General features: G+C 36.1%; 1 protein-coding gene across 2 annotated transcripts in view; it reads left to right on the top strand.

Moving 5' to 3' along the window:
* LOC134529380 (glycine receptor subunit alpha-2) overlaps positions 1-27,470 on the top strand; it is a 314,756-nt gene that overhangs the window by 112,519 nt on the left and 174,767 nt on the right. The gene's annotated exons all lie outside the window — the stretch shown is intronic.

Raw genomic sequence — 27,470 nt, 5'->3', positions numbered from 1 at the left:
ACATATTTATGACAAATACTTTAGGTCGAGTATATACAGTTCATCCTAAGCAACGCGAATGTTTTTTTTTGCGTTTGTTATTGGTTACCGTTCCTGGACTAACATCTTTCCGATATTTGCGAAAAGTCAATGGTACTTTACACGACACTTTCTTTGATGCGTGTCGTGAGTTAAATTTATTGGAGGATGATAACCATTGGGATCTCACACTTGCAGATGCAGCACTGAGCTCATCTCCACAACAAATTCGTCAATTATTTTCAATAATATTGACAATGTGTTTTCCGTCTGAAGCATCTGCTTTGTGGGACAAATATAAAGACTCAATGAGTGAGGATATTTTACATCGGATTAGAATTACTAATCAAAATCAATATATCGAATTCTCCGCAGAAATATATAATGAGTCATTAATAATTATTGACCTTATTTGTATACTTATTTCGAATATGCCGCTCATCCATTTCGGCATGCCAGCGCCGAACCGCCCAGCAGTAGATACCATCAACAGCGATGTTCAACGGGAACACCACTTCGATAGAACTTCTTTGGCTACTTTTGTTGCCAATAATGAACAATTGCTCACTGCTGAGCAACGAAATGTATATGATCAAATTAATGTATCAATTGCAGCGCAACAAGGTGGATTCTTTTTTTGGATGCACCAGGTGGTACTGGTAAACATTACTCATTTCATTGATACTTGCGCGCATCCGATCACAAAATAATATTGCATTGGCTATTGCTTCATCAGGAATCGCAGCAACGTTACTTGATGGTGGACGGAGGGCGCATTCAGCGCTTAAATTACCTTTGAATGTTCACACAAATCCCGAAGCAATGTGTAACATAAAGAAGCATTCAGGCATGGCTCAAGTTTTGAGAAAATGCAAAATTATTGTCTGGGATGAATGTACCATGGCCCACAAGCATTCGCTTGAAGCTCTCGACAGGTCCTTGAAAGATATCAAGGATAATACTAGGCTTTTCGGTGGTGCTCTATTGTTGCTGTCTGGTGATTTCAGACAAACATTACCAGTCATTCCACGCGCGACATATGCAGACGAAATAAACGCATGGTAAAGAATCTTATCTATGGCGAAGTGTCAGAAAATTATGTCTTACTATTAATATGCGCGTTCAACTTCAAAATGATCCATTAGTGTCAAGATTCTCTAAACAATTGTTGGATATTGGCAATGGTAAAATTGAATTGTATGAAGATACACAATATATTCGACTTCCAGAGAATTTTTGCAACATGGTGGCTACCAAAGATGAGTTAATAAACAGTATCTTTCCAGATTTGAGAAATAATTGTACTAATCATGGATGGCTACGAGAGCGAGCAATTTTAGCTGCGAAAAATTTAGATGTTGATGCCATCAATTTCAAAATACAGCAATTACTGCCTGGTAATGAAACTACATTTAAATCGATCGACACTGTTGTTGATCCTGATGAAGTTGTTAACTATCCTGTAGAATTTTTAAATTCATTAGTTTTACCTGGAATGCCACCACATAATTTGCGACTGAAGGTTGGTTCACCTATAATTTTGCTTCGAAATTTGAATGCTCCAAAATTATGTAATGGGACGCGATTAGTTATAAAAAATCATGGGCAACATTCTTGAAGCTACTATTTTGAGTGGAAAATTTCAAGGTGAGGTTGTACTTCTACCACGGATCCCAATGATTCCTTCAGATTCGCTTATACCATTCAAACGTTTACAATTTCCAATCCGCTTGGCATATGCTATGACTATAAATAAGTCACAAGGCCAAACCATGACAATTTGTGGCTTAGATTTAGAAAATCTGTGTTTTTCTCACGTGCGTGTTCCAGAGTTGGAAAACCATCGAATTTGTTTGTTTATACACCTCAAGGGTTAACCAAAAATATTGTACATCCAATAGCATTAAGATAAATTAAGTTTTTGTAAATTAATAAATAAATGTTATAAAATAGTTTCATTATAAGATTGTTTACCTTTACTTAAAACAAGTTAAAGTTTGTATTTACGATGCTGTTATTGCCACACTCCACGGATAATATCCCAACCGGTAATCAGTCATTTCATTCACTTAAAATTTTCGGTGACGCCTAGAAATATCTGTGTCAATAATCATAGACAGTGGCTGCCATGGGCGCAAAGCTGTAGGATTTCCAGGGGGGGCCCGTGAATTCTGTGGTTTAAGAATTTTGTGCTAGAGGTCAACCGAAACAAGTCTTCTCTGGATGATAAGCTCGTATGTTATACACTTTATTTTTACGTAAGTTATATTAACAATAAAGCAGAGCAACATATGTTTTAGTAGTTATTAATTAATGACTATAAGAAGTGATCTCTCAAACATGTTTGAATAATTTGCTAACCTAAATACATAAAATATCCATGAAAAAATCTATAAAAATAATATACGTGATTATAATGCAAATAGATAACACCCCACCCATACATTACCATTTTCCAAAAGTGTTTATTCTAATTTCAGATCTTGAAGCAAAATCTTTAGCTAATTCATGTAAACTAAGTTCATCCAAACGACTTTTGTGAACATGACACACAGTCACTGAGTTGAGACGGGTTTGAGTCGTGGTACTTCTTAACCGTGTCTTCAGACGCCTAAGAGCGCTAAAGCTGCGCTCAACTTCGCATGAAGAAGCTGGAATAATTAAGAGCAATTTCACCAGTGAAAACAGAATAAAATTTCACAAATGATGTATTTATGTTGCCGCTATAACAAGAAATACTAAAACAGAATAAAATAAATATTTAAGTGGGGCTCCCATACAACAGACATGATTTTTTTTTTTGCCGTTTTTATAGATAATGGTACGGAACCCTTCGTGCGCGAGTTCGACTCGCACTTTGTCGGGTTTTTTATACCACATCACATAATTACTGCGATTCAAATGCTGTTCGTAAAATTCTTTGTTCACAGTGTTTGATGCGCCCTAAAAACCCAAAGCGCCAAAGCTAATAAACGGATCAACATAAAATTAACGATCGAATCATATTAAAACCCTTAAAGACTATTTTATTTAGTAAAGGCATCAACCAGGTAAAAAAGAAAAAATCTTAAAGACACAAATGTTAAATATCGGAGATAGAACTATGAAATTTATACTACAGCTAATTGAACCACATACATTTCTCGGCTTATATTTAGTATAATCAGTATTTTGGCAGTGAATTATTTAGTTAAAATATGCCGCTTGATTCCTTATTAACTTAAATACGGATATGACGTGTAAATACTTCTTTCTCACTCTTACTTCTGTTTACTCGTGCAGTGTTGCAGTTATCAAATAACAAATGTTATAAAGTGATTATCGGCCATGAATTGTGAAAATTATCGTTTGATAATAAAAGGAGAGTGATTTTAAATTCCATATTGACGAGGAAAAAAATTATTCCCTGTATATTCACATGTAACGTACAGAGCAGCTAGCCTTACAGAATGGAGATGAGCTAAAAAATTCCAGAAAATGGTATATAAGTTTCAGTTCGTAAATAAACTAAATTCTGCTATAATTACTGTTAAAATATTAAGTTGTTTATTTCCTGGGAAAAATAACGTTACATAATCACTTAAATAAAATATATTACTTAAATAATAATCACTAATTATAAAACAATCAAGCTTACCAGGTGAGAATTAGATTCTGTTTTCCGTTTCTTCCGCGTCACGAACTTATCCATGTTGATGTTTGCCAAGAAAGCAGAAGACTGGTGCACACGAGAGCAAAACCACTTTAAAAACAGACTACCTGAAACCTATAATACTGTCGTTTCAGAGGACAAGGTAGTGTGCGTAACAGTTGGGAGGAAATGCTAACGGAACCCTACCCTAGCTTCGTCCTTTGGAATGAACGGTTTCTAGGAATTAAGGGTTTCAAAGTTCTCACTAGAAAACTCCATACCATGGCTTTCGCAGAAGGGGTAGGGGAAATAACTACGGAACTCGAAGGTAGGAATGTAAAGCATGTCAAAGTGTCTGTCGTCGTTGTAAATAATAATCTGATATATATATGTTGTGTACACCATTAACTTTAAAATAACGAAGTGGGCCCCCCCAAGGAGGGGCCCATTAATTCAAGGGGGGGCCCGGGCCCCCCTGGCCCCCCCGGGATCTACGCCCATGGTGGCTGCTATTATCCAGTCTACAAATTTCATCCGTGGAGTGTGGTAATAGATGCATCTTTTTAGTTAACACAGCTTCTACATTTCACTTCACTCATACAGTATATGCATACTTACACACACAGTATATACTCACATGCTACCGATCGGTCGAATTTGTATAAGTGTACATGTAATGAAGTTAGATATTAAAATAACTCTTGAATAATAATTTTCATCAAAACAGTCTAGATTGTTACAGCTTATTGAAGAATGTTTGAAATTTTCGAATTAACGACGTGTGTACAGGACAACGTCTGTCGGGTCTGCTAGTATATATATATATATATCGTCAGTTAGTATGAAGTCAAGTCCGCCATCTTTAAAATCTTTATTTATTAACTGATTTGAATGAAAAAAAAAATGATAATTTAAAAAAAATTAATTAAATTTTAATAAAAAATCCTTAAAAACACCGTTGCACATATCGTTACGGTCGACATATTGGATACTAGATCGTTGCACTTTTCGTTACGACCGTCATCTAGTAAAAACATAATTTTTATGCTAGAATTTTGGAAAAAAATATTAAAATTATAATAAAAATTCATTAATCGAATTTTAATAAAATTATATTTTAAAAACGCACTTACGCCTTGACGTCCTTTGTTCGAACCCGGTAATAGAAAAAAAAAATAAAAATGTCGATAGATCCTTCTTCTACAGAAACCAACTGCAGACTGACCTCACACTACCAATACCAAGGTATATATTATCAGTTGGTATGACGTCAGGTCCGCCATATTGTTCTCGACGGCTGGAGGCCTCCATCTTTTTTTCGCCTACTAGAGTGCGCTACCATCATATAAGATAAAATATTACACGCTAGAGTGCAGTAATCATTTATTATTACTGAGGCACACGTCATCTTGAAATTTTGACGCCATCTTGGAATTGTTTGTAGCTAGAAATTCGGGAAAAATTCCAAAATTCATCAAAAAAAATCACACATGCATTTATATATTGAATCGATACTTGGTTCGATCTATGGACGAAACTAAAAATAGATTTAACTAATAATATCAGAAAAGTGTCAGGTTGGAGAAATAACACACCACAAGTTCTTTTACGAACGTAACATTTATTGCATAATTTCTATTCTACTACAGGAACACTTGCGAAAGCCAGCAATCTTATAAACATTTATCCCTGCATAGGCGTGAAATGACTAATTCTAAGCTCAAACCGGTTTATACTAGACAGAGACCAGCCAGAACCTTTACTGACATAGTCCTCCTCTTCTTGACAGAGTTTCTAGACACCGTGGTTAACCGTTTGCTTCACATCGTTAGAACTGTAAATTACTGCAGCCGATGTCTTGAATGCACACTTCTTCACTTTGTCATCGAACGGATATGGTTTGCAATATACACAGTCCAGCCACAAGTTATATTTTAAAGGACAGTTGTTGCTACGTCATCAATAAGCTGATTGATTAAATCCTGTCTGATATCATCAAGAAAAGTACAAATTTCCTTCTACTCACTTAACGTATTTAGATAATAGTAGTCTTTCAATTTTCCATAAAATGCAGACTCCGCAAAGTAGAAGCCATGATCATTACCTGTAATGCACCATTAAAAGTCATAGGTTTAATTTCATGTCCAGATGCCATACTACTACTAGATCTTAGAACATACATATAAACACTATAAATGATTATGTCTTAAAAAATAGTGGTGGTCACAACAACAAAATGGTTGTGGATTTTGTGGATTTTGTGGATTTTGTGATTTATTTCTAAAAAATTTGTGAAATTTTTCGGGTATTAGGAGCATAACTACACTGGTAGGAGATATTTTAACTTGACCTTAAATACACTTACATACTTTAGACACCTGCACCCGATGATGACATTCATGATACAAGGTGGCGGTCTCCACTAAACAAGATGGCTACCTCCAGCAGACTATATTGGTATTATTTTTTATTTAAATGATAAATTTATTTTTAAGATGTTGAAGTAACGGAAATTGCATGGGTAGGAGTGGGGAGTACGATGATGATGTCATCGTAACGAAACGTGCAATGCACAGGAGCGAGGAGCTCGATGACGAAGTCATCAATTTTTTAAATTAAAATTTTATTAATATTTGTTTATATATTTTTTTTCCCCGATATTCCAAGTTAATATTTAAGGATTTTCAAGACAGTGGACATTACGTCATAATTCAGTGGAATGTTCCAGAAAACAAAATGGCGGAATTTTCTAGAAAACAAAATGGCGGAATCAAAGATGGTTGCTGGGGTCAAAGGTGAAGGTCAAATATAAGATCCGCCGGAAGTGACGTAATCCAAGATGGCCTCCGGAAGTTACGTAATAGAAGATGGCCGCCGTGGCTCCCTGACTCCCCCATCGCACACCGGTGCCCCAGGACCTACTAAATACACCTACTATATATGTATTTGTTTATGAGCATAACGCAAAACAATTAACCAGGGCGCGCCAATCAAGACATGGCTCATTATTGTATTCTACCATACGATGCATTACGGCAGGCCTGTCGAACTGTGGTTTGAATGTGCGATCTACTGAGTTTGCTGGAAGAACCAATCGGTCTACAATTCTAGATTGTTCACTTTTATTTCAAGTCGCTGCAAAAACCGAAGTACCAGCGCCTGGCTACGATTCTTCGATCGGTTGAAGGTTTGGAATATTTTCCATTTAATAATGCAAAGGTGGTGCCTCATAGCGAAGCAAGAGTCAGTTATGTAATAGTTTTTGACATCGTATTGTGCGAGAAACAAAAAATAATAAAAGAGTGCCTTTGTATGGGTAGACACACAAAAGTAGACTATATTTTCTTGTGTCAGATGTACAGCCGAATACCTAAACATCTGCTTCGTGGCAATGTGATTGTCATAGTGATGTTTTGCATGGACGAACTTAATTTTCCTCAAGCTTATGATGAACAAGTAAACACCGATATTATGTTTCAGGAATTCAAAGACATGTGCTCCTTGTGCTGGAAAATGAGCCCGGATTCATAGTTATAGTCAAGGTTTTGACTCAATACAAGGGCGGGTACAGACAAGGTTTCGAACAGTTTATCGTCAAACATGAGTCCTTACATTTCGAAATTTTGTTGTAGCAGTCGCACTATTAAAAACGAACTTCATAATATTTTCAAGTCTAAAGATGCTGATATCCGCAAATAACATTTCTTTACTTGGTCAAAAATTATAAAGTTTTAAAAACGAATTATCAGAGTACTTGTTTGCATCGATCATCACGTGGAGTCCTCGGATTTTCAAATTCACATGATCGAAGAACAAACGCACAAATATGTGAGATTTTGACGACCTTCCAAAGTAGTCTGAATGCATCATGAACCAATTGGCAACAATTTTTTTTCTGAACATCAAGAATGTTATTGATTCGTGTATGGATGAAATCGATGAATAATAAGTATAAAGGAAGTAATTAGATCTATTTTCAAGTACAATATTGGATTTAGCGAGTGAACTTCATAGTGCTATACAGTCTGTTCGTGCAAAATATCGAATTGCTAGAAGTGCCAGACTTTCACGTAAAATGGAAAAAATATGAATATTTAAACCAATCACAACTCACTTCGACGATCTTAAAAATATTGAAGAACCACCAATCATGCTGAAGACAAACATTGTTGACGAGCTATTAGCTGCAAATAAAAGGAAATATGTACCATCTCCAGTAGAATAGTACTTTACGTATTCTAAATATATATGCACAAGAAAATACTACGGAAACATGGTCACCAAGTTAATGCAATGGTCCGATTATACCAGAGATCTTTCACGAGCTGGAATAATGACAACATCTACGAAGTGTAAGAACACATAATAAGTGGTTCCTCGATGGTAAAAAAATTGAATTTTACCAGGGATGAACGAATTGCTGTTTTGCAGGAAACCTAAAGGCTGTTACCATGCAGATTTGAAAGAGTACCAAAATCTTATAGAGGTGACTTAGGCAAAGTTATTTAAAATATCAGGAAACTGGCATATATCATGAAGATCATGAAAAAATCGACATTCTCGCAAATATCTTCAGTGAACTTGCAGTTTATGGTGTTGGTTTAAAAATGCTAGAAAATAACCGTAAATTTGTCTATTTGTATTGAGACGACCAACACGAATTGGTCGATCGTGTAAGAGTGCTGCTGGCTGCGCTTAGTGTGAAATAGTTTCCATACACGAAGAACTGAGTGAAGGGTGCTAAATACAATGAGTCGAATAGAATCGTTCAGGACCTTCATGCTCCTACAAGAAGCAAATACCTTCGTCACAAAGATGTAGTGGGTGGACTTACTGATTTATTCCAGGCGGACCTTGTTTAGATTTGGTCACATGTCTAGGCCACAGAAAAACATAAGTTTTTGTTTTTGAGGCCTTTTAATCCTTGGTACCTCTGGATCTTGTTTTTATATTTATTTTTTTGTTATTCTTAATATCTCTTAGGGGCAGCTCTAATATGTTGGTAATGGTTATTTAGTAAAGGTACGCGGCAGCACTTAAATAGGTATGTTGATACTTATTGTATTGTATATTTACTGATGGTACGTCAGCGACGATAAATTAAAACTTGAAAATGAGCATAAATCAAATTTATAATTGGGAGTGTAATGGCCTTTCTGTCTATTACATAATTAAAAAATAAAAATAATAATAATTTACCTTGGAAGTGGCTGGGATATAAAAAGAATCAGACTAATAAAACATGGAAATCCCAGAGGTGACACTAAAGGCCAAACAAAGAAAAGATAATGCCTCCCTGAAAACGCTGTGGAGACTGTGGATCGGGAACTTTATATTTATAAATAAAAATTGCAGTTACATCTGTAGGGGTGCTTCGATTTATTTTACTTAATATGTCTGAATTATTACAAAAGGAAATTAACAATATTTTAATAATAATAAGTAAATTTTATAATAACTTTAATCAGTTAAATTATTATTGGGTAACTTTATAATAATAATGAGTTAAGCTTACGACAGGGTTATTTTCTAAAAGGTCCCGCCTGAAAATGATTACAAAAATGCATTAAGACATTATTAAAAATACACTCTAATACAATATGTTAACATAAAAAAAAATTCACACTGGCTCTCTAGTGTGTACAAAGTAATTATAAAAAGGTGGCGGTATATAAATTTCGCATTTTTTCTGGACTCGCTAACATCCTAATTCTTGCGGAAATAGCCCGCTGTTGGTGTTACGGAACAAAAAAAAAAGGTCCTGAGTCGTCGTGGAGAATTTAGAAATGGAAAGTCCGTAGTCGGTGGGTCTAGAGTGGTTATTTCTTATGATGCCAATTTGGCCGCAATCTCGGCTACAGTTCTTGGACCCTGTCTACGAACAAGCCAAATCTAAAGGAATAAGACCTCGTCTGCAGACAGTCGTAAATAGGCAAAATGGCCGCAAAAAAGGTTAAAAGGGGGGGAGGGGGAATTATCGGGGAAGATTATGGGTATCGGCAAATCACCAAAACAGGGTGTTGCTCCTAGAAATCAGGAGGTGTCTTGTCGAGGTGCCCACGAAAATTCGACGCGAAACTAGCGCGGTGGACGCGGAAGGACTCATATTTAAAAAAATGAAAACACTATTAACTATAACACTGCCTAACTGTATACAAAAAGGTAACTAAAAACGAGATTTCGTAAAACATCCCTTGACGAGTCGACTACATATTAGTTGAAGAAGTGAAGTTGAATATAGCTGAGAGCTGGCCGAGAAATATTCAGTCAGTCAGAAGACGCGCCAAGAAGTCCCTGGCCGAAAAGTTCCGAAGATGTCCGAGGGAGGGGTCGAGAAAGTCAGGCTTCGAGAGCTCGACGCTGCAGTTGGCTCCTGATCGCAGCGCTATAACTTCTGTCCGAGCCAATGACATTTGGAGCAAAAAAATGCTGGAGCCAATGTCTGTTGGAGGCATTATATCCGTACGTTGTGCCGTTATTTAGTAAATTCGACACAATATATTTTAAATTTTTATTATGATTTAAATTTTTGTGTGGAAATTTTATTTGCTCTACTATAGTGTAATTTTAATTTGTTAGTCTGGTGTACTCCTCTGAGTTAAACTTTGTCTCAGTGCTCTGAAGCCCCTTTCCCATCGGCGTATCGGATATTTTGCTGGCCTAACCCCTGACTGGCAGACCGCTTACCATTACCCCCGCCTTCAGTCACGCCTCAAGCCTGTAATATTATTTCTCTTCGTGACCCTAACTGCATAGGCAAGCCGGTAGCTTGCAGGCGACCAGTTCGCAGAGACGAGCTGAGATTCGCGTTTTTCATCACGTATTAGTATTGTGTTCGCCCCTCTGCAGCCACGACGGGGCGTAGTTTCCCATCAGCGTTGCATCTTACCCCACCTCCCCCCCTTCGCAGTTCCAAGTAAGACCAATGACCGGTCGTAACCCCCTGGACACCGGTGACCGTTTCCAAGGTCACTTCGCAAAAACGTGTGCGCTAAAACTGAGATCAAGCGCTGCCTAGCGACCGAGTCGCGAACTTCTTCGCTTGCCTGCCCGCTAGGGCGCCAGGGAGCAGCACCTGCTTTGCCTTGAGTTATATGGATGCCGTGGTCGAGTCGATTGTTTTCAACTCAGATCCTCTCCGACAGAGATCGCTACGGTCGCCCAGTGTGGCCAACTTCAAGACTCCTGCTAGAGTTTTTTTTCCGCCCGCATTCGGGCAACTTCGGTATTTTTCGGCGGCCCAGACACCCCCCCCCCTTCCACCCGTTAGAGCCGGTGGGCACTTTTAATTACGAGACGCGGCTTCCCGCGACACAGACCAACTCGCGTCGCGTCTGCAGACAGACCTCCATCGAGTATCGGCGAATCGGCGAGACTTCATCCGACCGCTAACGACTATGTAGTCGCTTCGTATAAGGGATGCTATCCCTCAAGTTAATTTTAGTAGATTAGTCTGTCTGCATAGTTTAGTTATTTGACTTAGAAATTTTTCTCTTTTAAATTTAATAATGAAGAAATCATCCGCCTCCTGCCGCGCTATTCGCGAGCTCCAGACCCTGGCTGACTCCACGATGGCAGCGTGCTGGGCAACTCCCCTGTTTTGGTGTGTGATAATTCGCGACCCCCCTTTTTTCCCTTAAATTTCTTTGGGCATTTTCTGCCCCATAGACTGCCTGTATACAAGTTCTAATCAGGTTTGATTTGGACTGTTGCAGACAGGGTTCGATGACGGGGAGAGATTAATTGCTCTCATCTCGTGGCCACCCCCCCCCCCCTTCTGTTCCGTGGGTCCTATTAGAAGAAACGCTTCTACTACCCGACGTGATCGTTTGAAGACCCCGGGTGGTAATGTAAATTCAACATTTCCCCCTTACCTAGCTACGAACTATTTTAAGCGGATGACCAAACCACCAGCGACCAGTGTTTTTCTCAAGAAAATGTAGAGCGAATAGAACTAATTATCAATGTAATCATCGGATCCATACAACTTTGGGTGTGAAAATTATAATGCAAATGTTTATATGTCAGACTAAGAATGTAAAGTGTTTAAAGATTCGAGGGCCGGTCCCCATTTTCGTTTTTCCTTTTGTTAATCTTTGAAACTTGTTAAAACCTTGTGTGTGTAAAATAATCCAAACAAGATAATTCTTCAGGGCAAATAAAACAGGGAAACTATAGATCAAGTTAATCGTGTAGTTTTTATTTATTGATTTTAACGATCCACACCAACTTCCTCCTTGCTTGTTACAGGAAGTTCCTAAATTTTGTGTGTTCCCCACCTCGTGTCGCCTCTAGTAAATCAATTTATTTAACTAATTTTTTTTCAGCATGTTTCCAAGGCTTTTTAATTAATTTAAAATAATTCTATTTTGAGGCACGAGGGGCGTTACAACGTATAATTGGCGAACGCATCCTATTGAGTTAAATGGTTGTGAAAATGTACATCCTTTTCGTTAAATGAGCGTAGACAAGACTGCATTATCTTATCTTACTGCTGAGTAAGTATCCTTTTCGTAAAATGTGTTTAATTTTTTAGTTCAATTTACGTTCTTAATGTGCGTCCTTATTGTTTATTATGCTTTCTTTTTGTCGAATGTACTTCCAATAGGTGCATCCTTTTCTTCAATGTGCTTCCTTTTCGTTTATTGTGTTTCCGATTGTGCTTCCTTTTCATTGATTTTGCTTTCGATTGTGCTTGCTTTTCGTTGATAGTGATTCCGAATATGCTTCATTTTCGTTGATTGTGCTTCTAATTGTGCTTCCTCTTCGTTAAAAGTGCTTCCTCTTCGTTAAAAGTGCTTCCTCTTTGACGAATATGCTTCCGATTGTGCTTCCTTTTCGTTGATTATGCTTCCTCCTTGTCGAATGTGCTTCTAATTGTGCTTCATTTTCGTTGTATGTGCTTCCTTTTATTGGATTGTGCTTCAGATTGTAGTTCATTTTCTTTTATTGTGCTTCCAAAAGTGCGTCCTTTTCGTTAAATGTGTGTGTACTGTGTTTATCGTGTGTATGCTGTGTGTAGTGTGTGTGGCCAGTGTGTGTACTGTGTGTTCAGTATGTGTACTGTGTGTGAATTTATTTTGATGTTTGTGAGTCGTTTCGATAATTTTGTGCGTAAACAAATCTGTAGTAGCTTTGAATATCTACTAGTCCAAAATCTCTTGGTTTTGATAAAACATTTTTCAAGGATTCTTGGTCCTTTAGTAAGCGTAAAACATGTTCCGTTGGTCTAATTGAATGTAATTTTTTATGGTACTTTTGATCTTACAGTTCAAATACTTTTTCTTGAGTGGTTGATATATGCTATATTAGATATTGACGAAGATGGTCACGAGGATCGGAAATGTCTGGTATTTTCGTCTACATAGTCCATGCCATTGTCTCGTGGTGCAAATACACTTGGAATATACGTAAAGCATTTTACATGAACTGGATGGAAAGATTTCGAAGTAACGAAAAATTAGATAATTTATGTTACGCATATGAACAACGTATTTAATTTGTTGGACAGGTATTTTTTTTAGAGTTGTTTTCCTTAGAGTCAATGATTAATAAACTACACGGGAAACATAATATAAGATATATTTTAATCTTTAGTTATCCTTATCACTGACCGAGAATCAAACCGAAGACAGAAATCTGACGTGCCATACATTTATTTAATAAGTGATTTTTTTGATAAATTTAGAATTTTTTTCCGAATTTATATGTTAATTATTACAAATTTTCAATATGGTGGACTTAACGACTTACTGAAGGCTGGTAGTCTATGAACCTAAACTGATTTTAGGAATTTGAACATGATTTATTAAATAAGTATATTTGACATAAAATTAAAATATTTGCATTGGTCTAGGATCAAACCAAAGACATATACTGTTAGAATCAATCATAATATGAACGAGTGATTTTTTTGATGAATTTTGGAATTTTTCCTTAATTTCTAGCTAAATAATTACGAATTTCCAAAATGGTACCCAAATCTCAAGATGGTGGGGTGCCACAGTAACAATAATTATTACTACTCTCTAGCCGGTAAAAATTAAACTAAAATGGTGGTAGCGAACTCTAGCAGACGAAAACAAGATGGCACCCTCCAGCAGAAGAAAACAAGATGGGGAATGTGATGGGAGGTCAGTCTGTCAGTGGCTTCCGTGGAGGAAAGATCTGTTTTTTTTTTGACCTCGCCATGTTCGAACCAAGGACATAAGTGCATGTTTATAATCATATTTTATTGAAATTTCATTCATGAATTATTTTATACATTTTAAAAATTTTCCCACTAAAATCGCATAATTATTACATTTTCTCGAGAACGTGGTCGTGACATCAAAGTCCAAGATATAGAAGTGTTTTCATAAAAATATTTATTAATTTTTTTATAAATTCAAAATTTTTTCCCGATTTTCTAGCATAATAATAACAAATTTCCAAGATGCTGGTCGAAACGAAAGTACAAAAATCTGGAATCCAAGATGGTTTCCGTAACGAAACGCTCAACGATTATGTCATACTCGTCCAAGATGTCGGGCATAACGAAATGTGCAACATTTCTAGAATCCATGATGGCAACAGTAACGAAATATGCACTGGTGCTTTAACATATTTTTATTAAAGGTAGATTAATAATATTTTTTATGAATTTTAAATTTTTTTCAATTAATATATGATGATAATTACGTATTTTCGAGATGGCGGCCGTAACGAAAATTGTAACGGTGACGTCCTAATACAAAGTGGCGGTCATGGCATCCTAATTGTCAAGGAGCGGCTTAGAGCTGCTAGTTGTTACATATTTTAAGCCGCTTTTAGGAATTTTAAGCCTATGGCATTTTTAAGGACAAAAACGGGAATTTTTCCATAAAAACGGGAATTTTTACCTAGAAATAGAGAAATTTTTTATGAATTTTGAGTCATTTTGAGTCAATTTATGTGATTTTTGTGTCCAAGATGGCCACCGTGACGTCAGAGCCGTCAGTTATTGACCCTATCCACAATTCACACCCTGCAGTCTGTCCTCTACACTACAGTACACACAGTACACACACTGGACACACAGTACACACATAGTACGCACACAGAAATCGCAATGGACACACAGTACACAAAATAAAAACGTATAACACACACATTACACACAAAGTACACACTCTGAACACGCAATTAATACACTATATAAAATGAACACACAGAACACACACAGTACATACACACACATGGCATTCAATGGACACACAATACACACACAGGACAAACACGTATCTCTTATTCTATATCAACAAATAGCAGAAGAAAATTAAAATTAAAGTTAAAAAAGGAATAATTTAAAAAATTAACAAATAATTAAATAAAAGACAAAAGTAATAAAAAATTACAAAAACAGTTTCTGCCAGCATGTGAACTTCTCGTTTGTTGAGCAACAATAGAGTTCTAGCAAAAGCCAGATTAACCTCATTTTTCAATTAATTTTTTTGTTGTTTCGTAATTTTTGTTTATATTTTTTATTTAAATTTTTTTTATGATTTTCTTCTATAAATTAAGGAATATGTGCGTTAGTATTCTCCGTGTGCTCATGATTATTTCTGCCAATATTTTGATGGTATTCTTCGTGTGCTCATTATTCCCGTCGAGACTTCTGCTGATGTTCTCCGAGTGATTCTGGTTATTCTGAGAAATCGATCTATGCATGAAAACATTGTTACTTAATGAATCATGGAATTTTATTCATTGTTTCGTTTGATTAGTTTATTTCGGTTTTTAAATAAGCACTCTCAAATTTTTATCAGGTGGAATACAAACAAATATATCATTCCTCAGTCCAATAATATGTCTTAAGACGGTTGAGAATCATAATCAAGCAACTCGTATTTTCATCTATTTGAGGTCTAGTGAAGCCCTCCTTCTCTTTCGATATTGAGTGAGCATTACGCATTCCACATGAAAAACAAATAATATTTACCTCCACGCAATATGTGACAACATCTGTTGTTGATCAGCATAACTGTTTTACCACGAGTCTTAAAAAATTGAAAATTTACTCTCACTGATAGTATACTCAAATTTATATTTAAAGATGTGTTTCTAAATAAAAATCTCAATTTGCATCTATCATTAGTCACAGATCTAACATAGATCATAGGATGTTGTCTACAGCTGAAGCGGAAGGACACCGTTGTAGATACTGCAGCAAGTATTTTGTCCTGAGAAGGAATGCTAAATACCACGAGAAGAATGTTTGTGTTAAAAACCCACTATGCAAAATGTTAAGCTGTAAACAGTGTTGCATAATGTAAACACTAATTTTTTGCTTAAAAAGTCCCTGCAGAACATATAAAGCCAAGCCTACCTACGATATAGAGGACATCAAAAAAGCTACTACTCTAAGAACGAGTGTACTGCTTGATGTAAATAATTTTCCTTGTCTTGAGCGTGATGTTTATAGCTCTCCCGATCGTGAAAAAAAAAATTAAAGCTGGAAAGATGCTGACGGTTAAAGGACTACTGAAACTAATGGAAGTATCATTATCGTAAAATGTAAGAATTCATTCAAGCCCATGGCAAAAAGATGCTCCATACATTGGAATAATGATGGACAGTAAAAAAGGAAGAATTTTGAATATGAAGAAGCTGCTATTTCAACGATTTCGATTTATTACCATAACTCAGGTGAAGAAGCTGACTTCTGTGATGATAGCGCTAGTGACTCTGAAGCTGGTGACGCGATCGAAGACTGTGATGAAACCCTGAAACCAAAACAATGGAAACGTTGTAATAAAATAAATTATTCTGATAAAGATCACGATGATCACTGGGATGAAATTTATCTTAAAATAATTAATAACTAACATTCCAGGAATTTGACAGCAGCAAAAGAGATCAATTACACATCATTGGAAGATCCCAACCTTTTGGTCGATCGTCTAAAACTAGTGATGGCTTCCTTAAGTGCATAAAATCTAATCGCACCTCAACAAGTAGCCTTCATACTCAAAGAACTGAGTGAAGCTAGCTACAAACAATAATGACTTCATTTACTTGCATTTGTATAAGTTAATATACTTAATTATATTTTGGATTTTAAAAAGGATTTTTTCCCCACGAAATATGATTTCTAACTAAACCTGAGTTCTAGAGACTGCCTCTTCAATGTCTTTATTAAATGTCTATCGCATGTCCTGTGTGTGTGTATTATGTGTGTGTTCATTGCATTTCCTGTGTTTTTACTGTGTGTTCATTGTGTCTACATTTTGCGTACTGTGTTTTCATTGTATGTGTACTGTGTATGTACTGTGTGTAATGTGTGTACTGAGTATGTACTCTGTGTCCAGTTTGTTTACTGTTTGTACTGAGGGTGTACTGTGTGTCCAGAGTGAGTGTACTGTTTTTCCAATGTGTTTACAGTGTGTCCAGTGTGTGTACTGTGTTTGTATTGTGTATCCATTTGCATGTGCTGTGTGTACTGTGTTTACTGTGTTTGTACTGTGCGTGTGTACTGTGTGTACTGTATTTGTACTGTGCATGTGTACTGTGTTGTCAGTGAGTGTATTGTGTGTTTTTAATGTAGAATGTGAGTCGATTCGTTAAATGTGCGTTGTCAAATCTGTAGGAGCTCTGAATATTTACTGGTTTAATACCTTTTGGTCTTGATAAAACATTTTTCAGGGGTTTTTGGTTCTTTATTAAGCGTAACACATGTTCGTTTGGTCTAATTGCTTGCAATTGATTTTATCGATTATTTAGGTGTGACATCGAAAAATTTGTCTTGACTACTTCAAATATGTTATCTTTGATATTAACGAAGAAGGCTTTGAGGTTTGTATACGTCTGGGTTATACACCTGACATTCTTCATCTAGCATTTTACATGAAATGGTTGGAAGGCATTTCATGCTACGTGTCTCCAAACCAAGAGGTTTGTTATGAAGATACTTCGAACATGTTAAACAGGCCATGTCCAATATCAGGCTTTGCTAAACAAATGAGAAGCTCACAATTCGGAATTTGTTGCAATTTTGAAAATTTTTCTATTTAAATTATTTAATTCTCTGATCTTGATTTAGGAAATCGTGCATTGGTTTTCTCTGCGAACTCCTGATCAATTCTGTCAATATTTTGTGGGTTTTCTCTGTGTGCTTCGGTTTTTTCCTGACAAGACTTCTGGTGGTTTCCTCCATGTGATTCTGTTTATTTCTGAGAAAACTATTTCTGCATGAAAACTTTTTTACCTAATGAGACATGCAATTTTATTCATATTTTCATTTAATTAGTGAATTTCTGTTATTAAAGTAGTACCTACTATATTTTTAGCAGGTGGCGTTAGAAAAAAATAATATCCATTACTCTGTCAATATGCCTTGAGATGGCTGAGAATCACTATCATGCAAGACGAACATCCTTCTCCTTGATGTCTAGCAAAGTCTTCCTTCTCTTACGCTTGTGAGTGAGCATCCTGCATCCAACATAAAAAAATAAGTAATATTTACCGCTACACAACACGTTGCGACATCAGTTTTTGCAAACCAGAAATACTTGGTCACGAATATTTCAAAATGGCATATTATCTCTCACTGATGAAATATTAACAAATCTATTTAGGTATCTGCTACTAATTTAAAATCTCAGCATGCAACTGGTATTAGTCACATAAGCTATTCTAAAAGTGAGAGTCTTCGATCTAGGTTGGATCACTTTCGGTTTGTAATATGGAAGATTATTTTGGAGACATATCAAGAACAGTCATTGTGGTTCCAAAAGAAGTGATGCCATCGTCGGCATATGTGTGTCGTTACTGTGGTGTTTCGTTCACAAAAACCAATAATGCTCGACGTCATGAGAAAGGCAATGTGTAAACAGTCCTTCGCGGAAAATTCTATGTGGCGACAACTGCGGGTTTTAGTTTGGACGAAGTGATAAATTAAAAAAACACACATCAAAACATGCGAAGGTACACTTTTTTCATCTACTGAGAAAAAGTCTGTGTTTGGATCAAATGTCTGTGAAATTGGAAAAAAAAGTCACACTTGGACATTCATCCTCAAATACATCCGCGAGAGTGCATCGGCAACTATGTTGTCAGTCCCCTTGACATGATGCACCTCATAATTAAGTACAGACAATCGAACCAACAAAAATGCTAATATACCAACAGATTTCTTCGAAGTAAGGAGTCAGCTTACGTCTTGATTGTCAGTATGGAACAGAAAAGGGCCAAATTCAAGGTATTCCGATAAATGGTCCATCCCAAACAGACATGCCAAACACTCCTCATAAATTGTGTATTTCCTTTCAGACTGAGTCAAAAGACGACTAGCAAACACAACTGGTGCAAGTTTTCCATTAATACTTTGACTTAGCACTGCACCTAGGGCGATGGAACTAGCATCTACATGTAATTCAAATTTATTTTCGAAATTGGGTAGTTGTTATACAGAAGGTTAACTAAGAGCTTAATTTAGTTAAAAAAAGCCTGTTGCTGTTGTGCTCCCCACTCAAAATATACATTTATCCTCTTTAAATAATTAAATGGCTCTGCTAGCTGAGAAAAATATGAAATAAATTAAGCATAAAAATCAGCCATTCCCAAAACATGTCTGACTCCTTTCAAGTTCTTGGGAGGAGGGAATGATAACACTGATTTTACCATCTCAGGATTAGTCGTCAACTTACCATTATAAATAATAAATCCTAGATAATGAATATGGTTCTCTGCCCAAGTAACCTTGTTGGGATTGACAGTAAATCTTGCCTCCCACAAAACTTCGAGCACTTGACAGAAATGATTTATATGTTCCTTAAAATATGAACTGTAGATGCACACATGATCAATATAAGTAAATACAAAATCATGGACAAACTTTCCTAATACCTTATACAAGATTCTGGACATGGCTTGAGGCCAACAATTTACTCCTATAGGTAACCTAGTCCACTGGTACAAATGGAGTACAAATAGCTAATGGTTCATGAGAATCAAGATAAAGTTCACACTGGTGAAACACAGAATTTAAATAAAAAAATCGTAAAGTACTTGGCTTGGCCGACAAACTGAAAAACTGAATCTATCAAAGGGATGGGGAATGGGTCCAAAACAATGTAATCATTAAGTTTCCCAAAGTCACAAACCAAACGATATTGTCTTGGGGACAATTTAGGCACTAAAAATGCAGGGCTGGCATAAAACACCATTAGAATCCTCTATGACACCTTCAGTTTTGAAATAAGAAATAATGTTATTAAATTTTTTTACGTTAGGAGGAGTTACCCAGTAGAGGACAGAAGCTACCAGAATATTATCTTTTAACTCCATAACTATAGGGTATTTATTGCAGTATCCTAACTTGGCATTGAGCACATCTGAAAATTATATTTTGTGTTTCTCAATCTCCTCACCCTGAAACTCATCCAATCTAGAAATTTGAACATTCTTATTATAAAAGGATTTTTCCACCAATAAAACCAACCTCTCTGGGAAAAATCCAAATTCCAGACACTCATTATTAACATCTAACCTAGCTTGAGTATTTGCAAAAAAAAATAACCCCTAATATAATATCATAAGATAAAACTTCTAAAAGCCAAAAATTAACTATCCATGAACAACCTTCGATTTTAATGTTAACTTTAAACAAAGCACAAGATTGTACTAAGTCAGCAAGTGAGAAAGACATTACTTCATCTTTGAAAACCTTTACTGACCTAATTGGAGACTTATGCAGCAAATGATTACAACAAGAGATACTCATCACTGAATTTTTTGCCCCAGAATCAATTATTCGAAGTACCTCATTCCTAAAAATATCAATAGTTACATATAGTAGCCCATATTTTAACCGACTCCCTGTATTGATCAACACAGTTTAAACCATGCGGCTTTTCTTAACTCGGGAAAAAATACTGAATGTTACCTTCTTGACCAAACAAAAACATTTAATTGGCTTTCTACCATAATTTCTCTCCACTTTCACCCTTTCCCTTTAACAGTAGCATCATCAATGCCTTAACCTATGTCTGCGATCACGACTATTTTGGAATAGACTGCTGCCTAGTCTCAAAAACTTACCCTTTCTCTGTTTATACCTGTTGAGAATTTCGTAAACAAAAATAGTTCTCGGTGACATGATTAGTTCCATGGCAAAACGAACACTTCTAAAGTGTGGATGATTTATTAAAAAAAAGACTGTATGCTGGTGCCAAGTTATGAAAAATTAATTCAACTAAATAACTTTCCTCCCAGGGAAAACCTAACACTTCCACTTGGCACTTGGTTTCATAATTAATCAAATTAATTAATTCATGGGAACTTTGACTCCTATCTAGGATCTGTAGTCTAATTTTCTGAATTGCAATGCTCGAGCCCACATTTCCTAACACTTTTTGATTTAATTTGGCAAAGTCCCAGTTTTGTGGATTGCTTCATTATAAACAAGCTGAAGTAACTCGGGAACTTTCAACAATGCTGCAGCAAATACAATTTTCTCACTACAAATAAGAAGTTTACTAACTTTAAAAATTTCTACCACAAATCACATTCCCGGGGACAGCCCAATACTTTTTGCAGAGGAACTTTATCTACCACTCTACTGGGAAGAGATTTTAACTTATTTAGAATCAACCAAACCGATTTACTAACTGCCTCATCGTTCTTCCTTATTAACGAATTGGCTTCACTCCGCAACTGGTCCACCGAATCTAACTCCTGGCATTATATTCCACCGTCGGTAGGTAATGCGATCAGGGATGCCTTGCTTTGGAACTGGATCCATGCAGTATGTGGTCATGTAGACATGATGGCCTCATCGTTCTTCCTTATTAACGAATGGGCTGCACTCCGCAACTGGTCCACCGAATATGACTCTTGGCATTATATTCCAGCGTCGGTAGGCAATGCGATCAGGGATGCCTTGCTTTGGGACTGGACCCATGCAGTATGTGGTCATGTAGACACGATGGCAAATACCCAACAACCATTCCAAAAAAGACTATGCACTGTCACTACTTGTTACAATATTCTGCCACACTTACGAAAGGAAAACAACCAAGGTGAGCAGATTTGGAAATGGAAATGAGGCCAGTCCCATCTGGTCCCAAAACACTCACTGCATGCACTATCTCTTATTCCAAATCACAGGTAAACACTTGCTTGCCGAGATGGGGCCTAATCTGCACATTAAATGAAAATAAGAGGAAATAACCTAAATGAAGAAAACATTAGAATATAGCAGAACATTAACAAGCACAAACAATTAAATTTTATTGAATTTATTTAAGCGTGAATATCAAACAAATATAGGAAAATAAAACTTTCCATTAACAAAACAAAAAACTCAATCTGATCTCATTACTTTTTTTCAGGAAAAATGATGTTATTATATATTTTGTTTTTAATCACAGGAAGTTATCTCGAAAATATTCTCTTACATTAAATATATATCTAAGTTACTTTATAACAAATGTTTTGAGTGATAAGTTCTTAAATCTCTGAAAAATAACACAATATACAATTACAAATAATTTCAAAGCTTTTAGAGTAAAGTTAATTTTACTAATCTGAAACAAATATGGCTTTCAAGTAAACAGCACAGAAGGCGCAGAAAGTTAAATCAAGTGCAGAGTATTATAAGTACTAAAAAAACAAACATTTAATTTACTTTATCATGTGCATCATATACAAATGACCAAGGAAAAATATGTCAGAAAACATAGTGAAATTTGCAAGTAAATTCTGTACAACAGCATACAAATCAAACTTAGAAAAGTTACTAGCCATAAAATAAAATAATCGACACAAAAATTATTCTTATCTCTCCAATAACCTTTATACACTCATACACACACACACTCTCTCTCTCTCTCTCTCTGATCATTGATTCATGGTGGCATCATCTTGATGGTCCTTGCTCCAAATGCTGAACTGCCTAAATCCCGAGTGTTTATACCTTAATTTCCACCCCCCACCCTCTTTTCGACTCACAAATTCTCTGGGAAGAAATAGAAAGTCTGTAATGGTTACAGAAAATGCAAGAATTTTCTTCAAGGTACTCCATCAATCGATATACGGGCGAGTCTTCCGATTGTATTATTTTGGTGGTAAACCTGAGTTTGAAGCTGTTTTGGATGCTATTCTCGTGATTTTGTTTGAAGGGTACTGTCTTAAACAGAACACAGTATTGGCCTGTCTATGACTTGTGATGGCATAATATGACGATTGCACATGGTAATCAGGTGAGGTTATGCTTCTCTCATGTCCTTAAATGTTTTTATAGTAGAAATTATCATGAAACATCTCATGACCATCTGATGACACTTGATCACAGCTGGAAGAAAATTCCTTTGTCAATGCTTCTTGGATTTGTAGAAGATTATAAACATAGAATCATTAATTCTAACCAACAGCTTGAACTTCTTCTAGCGAACATGGATATTAATGAAACAGTCGCTGATGCGGGAAATCTACAAGATGCTAGCGCTAGTTTCAATTGGTTAAATGTTGCCTCATGCCCAAGTGAGCACGATGGAATGTATAAAAATTCTGAAGAACATTGGAAATAACACGGATATTGATACGAGCCTGGAAACGTATTCGCTACAGAAAAACCAAGATACTTCATCATCGGGCTTCAGTCTGGAAGACAGCTGAATGCTGGAGTGAGCCACTCTATGTTTGATAAAAGTTAAATATGTAATGTAAATATACATTTAAACAGTGAAAACTGCTTGTCTGTCGGCAAGTACATGAACTTTGAAAATGGAAAATTACTTCTCGCATATAAAGTATATGCCAAGTTTCATCAAGTGTACTATGGTCGCAGACAGTCACTGATACTCTGCCCCGGCAGTTTCAAGAACAAGGCTCAGTTAATGGTGTTTTATGTTTCCAAACCAGATGATCGAATAAGTTCAAACATCATCGACTGTAGGATCGAGATGTAGACAAGTGGAAATATTCCACCAAATGCTTATGCATTTTGTCAGATACTTCACAATAGACTGTTATCGTTTAAATGTTAGGACAAGCTTGTGAAAATTCTGTAAAAAAAGTGGTGTGTTTGTAATTGTTTTTAGTTACGATGGAACATTTTTAGCATCAAGATGTACTGCAACCGGTAAGGTTTCTAAAGCTAAAACTGATTTGTGCTCTAGGTGATTGCCGTCACTTAATAAGACGATGGCATGACTAAAATATTTACCTTCCAGCTACAATATACATAAAACTACCATCAGAAAAAAAGTAAATGTTAAAATTATTGGCTTATTAAATATTACCATGGCCTGGAGCGGAAGAATGTAAAATTCAATACTACCAAGTGAAAAACATTCTAAAACCTTAACTACTGCAGAATAAACACGGCATCATTTACGTCGCTGTAACTAAGCAGAAAAAATGGCTTAGTAATGGAGCAGCAAAAATTAATTAGCTGCTTGCCAAATACTGCTGTCCTTCCCTGCAGCATGCTTTGTGCCATATATGGTGAGCAGCTACACGTTTGTGACAAGTTTGAACCAGTATGTGTCAGGCGCAGCTCACAGGTAATACCGTAATGGTACTCCAAGTTCTCTTAGACCGGTTTGAGCCTGCATACATAAAGGGATGCAGGAGCCTGCTTGTATAAAGGCATGCAATGTTTCGTGACTTTAGTTGTCTTACATCCTTCAAGAAGATGTTTTAGTTTCATCATGTCAATGTCTACATAAGCGTAATACCTAGTTTCAACAGTGTTAAATACAGCTACTGGGATACCGGATTTTAGACGAAAACTTGAGACAGAGTTGTAAATACCTTTGTCCTACGAACTGGCTCAGCATTTGCAGGATTGCTATGAACCTGGAAACTGTGCTTTTGTTCCTGTGACCGAAACCAACGAACCAGTTGGATCCGGATTCATCGAGGAAATAACCGGAGTCAACGAGGCAGTTCATGCAGCGTTAAAAACTTTGCTTACGAAGATGATTAATGCCTTAACTTAATATATACAAGTGACTTGTGTATTTTTAAAATAAATCTGTAAAATATTATTTTGAATGTTTTATGTCTAGAACTTTAAGGTACCTGCATTTAGACCTAATAAAATATGTATAATTTATAAAAAAAATAGTGGTGGTTTTTGTTCACAAACTATATCAGCAACTGTGCGTATATAAGTGAGATCCACATAATGGAAAATTCGGAAGCCTCATTTCTCTTCTAGCTGCGGTGCAGTGCGAATCGTCTCTCTTCAAAACATTTTCAGAGACTTAGTTGGTGGTCCAATTTCGACTTCGATGGAAGGCCTACCATCTAATGTGCAGACTCCGATGGCAGCAATGCCAACAAGAGTGGATATCCCATATCCCAAAGGCAACAGTCCAACCAGCGGTGCCTACTGTTGAAGCCCTGCAGGAGATTTAGACGTTTGCATACTCGTCAGTAGTGCAGGCCTCGGAGACTTCAATGTTTGATGATTCGCCAACAACTACTGAGCATACAACTCGTTATTGCGACAAGATTTTCTCGAATGGTGGTAATGTTCGATGACATGACACAATAAATGTACTAAAAATCCACCTTGCATGAAATTTTGTTGCGAGCAATGCCATAAGATGTTTGCAAGAAACAATAATTTGAAAAGACATTCCATAGACTGCAAAAAAGTGATACCTTCACCAAACGGTCGAGACTATGATTGCAGAAGACTCGTGTTAGGGCATTACTGAGTAAAGATACATTTAGAGATACAAACAACAGATATCCCTATACCTTTGTGAAAATACATTTGCATTTCCTGGAGGTGTACAAAGACATGATAAAAGAGAATGTACGAGGAACCCATTATGCTTGGCGTTTCGCTGTAATAGGTGACATGCATGGTTTACCCGTATTGACAATTTGAGCAGGCTTATGAAAAACTCTGATGGCAAGGTAAATTTACCTACTGAGGATCAGTTGGTGCTGCAGTCTGCCCCACAATTTAAGTTTTAGATTCGTAAGCACAATGAAACGGATCAGCAGCAAGAAGCATCGACATCGACCCAGTGTGCAACACAGCCCACGACTGTTCACGTTGCATTCAGACCAAATTAAAATGGATTCTACCCGGCGAAATGAGCTTTCCGTGGAATGCTGGAACTCTTTTATTACCTTAATGGCTCTCTTGAGCCTAGAGATGTTTTATACCTTTCTTTCTGATGCCAATAAGAATGTAGTTAATCAACTTAAAGAAGTTTTGGAAATGATCACTCTGTGAAGTACAATTTGTGGCTGAAATGTACTAACGGTAAACCAGAGCTATTTTCACACCAGACTTGTAAAAGAGCATTCAATACGATGAATAATACTCTTAGCCTATCCCACGATGTAGAATAGTGTGTAAATTAAGGTATTGAAAAAATTGCCGCGAAGAAGAAGCATTTCAGGGAATAGGTAGTGGATGGACACTTAATGTGGATCAGTTGCAACTGAGAACACTTAGACTCGGCTCACTGAGGGAATAACATTTATTATTTCTTACTATGTTTGCTTTTGTAGTAGAATAGAACTTATGTAATAAATAATGTTAGTAAAATATGTTTTATTTCTTGTAGCTTTGACTTTATTGGTATAATATTAAATTAATACGATTTTCGATAAAATATTTTATACATTGACAAAGGTTCGAACCGAGGACTAAAATCGATCGAAACAATGTTTTTATTAATGGGTGTTTTTTCAAATTATTTTTGGAATTTTTTTCAGAATTTTTAAGTTTATGATTAATGATTTTCAGTATGGTGGCCAAGATGTCCGAAAAGATGGCGGATGACACAATGGTCTGGTAATGGATAATACTGCACTCTATAATATAAAAATGAAACTAATATAGCAGTAGCACATTCCAGCAGACAAAAATAAGATGGCGGATCCAAAATGGACACCATGTTATCATATGGGTTGGCGTAATATATGCGTTTATGGTAGTGGTAGAACGTCAGTCTGCTGGTAGTCACCGTGTAAGAAGGACCTATCACCATTTTTATTTTTCCCTCACTAGGTCCGAACCGAGGATTCCCAGCTCTATGACGTAAGTGCGTTTTTTGATTAAAAACTTCGGCAACTATTTTTTTTTTAATTTGATTTGCCGTAGTGGGCGTGTGATACAACCTCTGGTCCAATCATAGTAGTCATACAATATACACACGCTTAAAGTTTAACCTTTTACATGATCTTTCCTGATAATGTCCTGTCTCTTTTCATGTCTTTTAATTCGAGGCATTGAGCATGCATCCTACAAAACAGCTTTAAATTCCGAATGGTTTCAACGAAATTTTTACTTAATAGACAATTACCGATTTAATTTTTGTCAAAACCTTGAGCACATTTTAGCGACACTTTAAAGTAAATGTTGCTCAAAAAAGTAACTTAGTAGACTTAGTACCTTTGGGCGTTTAACTGAACCTTTTTTACCATTCATTGGTTCATCAGTTTTAAATACAAGGTACTACAGTAAACAGGTGCACATTAGTACACCTTAAACATTAACTACATTTAGTTACAATCATTTACTCTATCAAAGTTTTTGAAATAATTTGTAAGTGATATCAAAACTTTTTAAATACTTATTTATTAAGTTTTATGTTTCAATAAATATTGATTATGTTCTTCATATATTTTCAAACTACTTTTGGTATTTTTGTGGGTAATAGAGAGCAATTATAGCACACCGAAAACTAACATCAATATAATTATACAACAAATATCATGGTATTGCATGCTTCTTAACAACTTCGCCAACTATTTGATTATTTAAAATTAGCTATTTAAAAAATAATTAACCAAATCTTATTGACGTGACAACGTCTAATAAATCGAT

This window comes from Bacillus rossius, chromosome 2 (genome assembly GCF_032445375.1).
Source record: "Bacillus rossius redtenbacheri isolate Brsri chromosome 2, Brsri_v3, whole genome shotgun sequence".
Lineage (NCBI taxonomy): Eukaryota > Metazoa > Arthropoda > Insecta > Phasmatodea > Bacillidae > Bacillus > Bacillus rossius.
The sequence above is the reverse complement of the archived record's forward strand: the minus strand, read 5'-3'. Positions and strand labels throughout refer to the sequence as shown.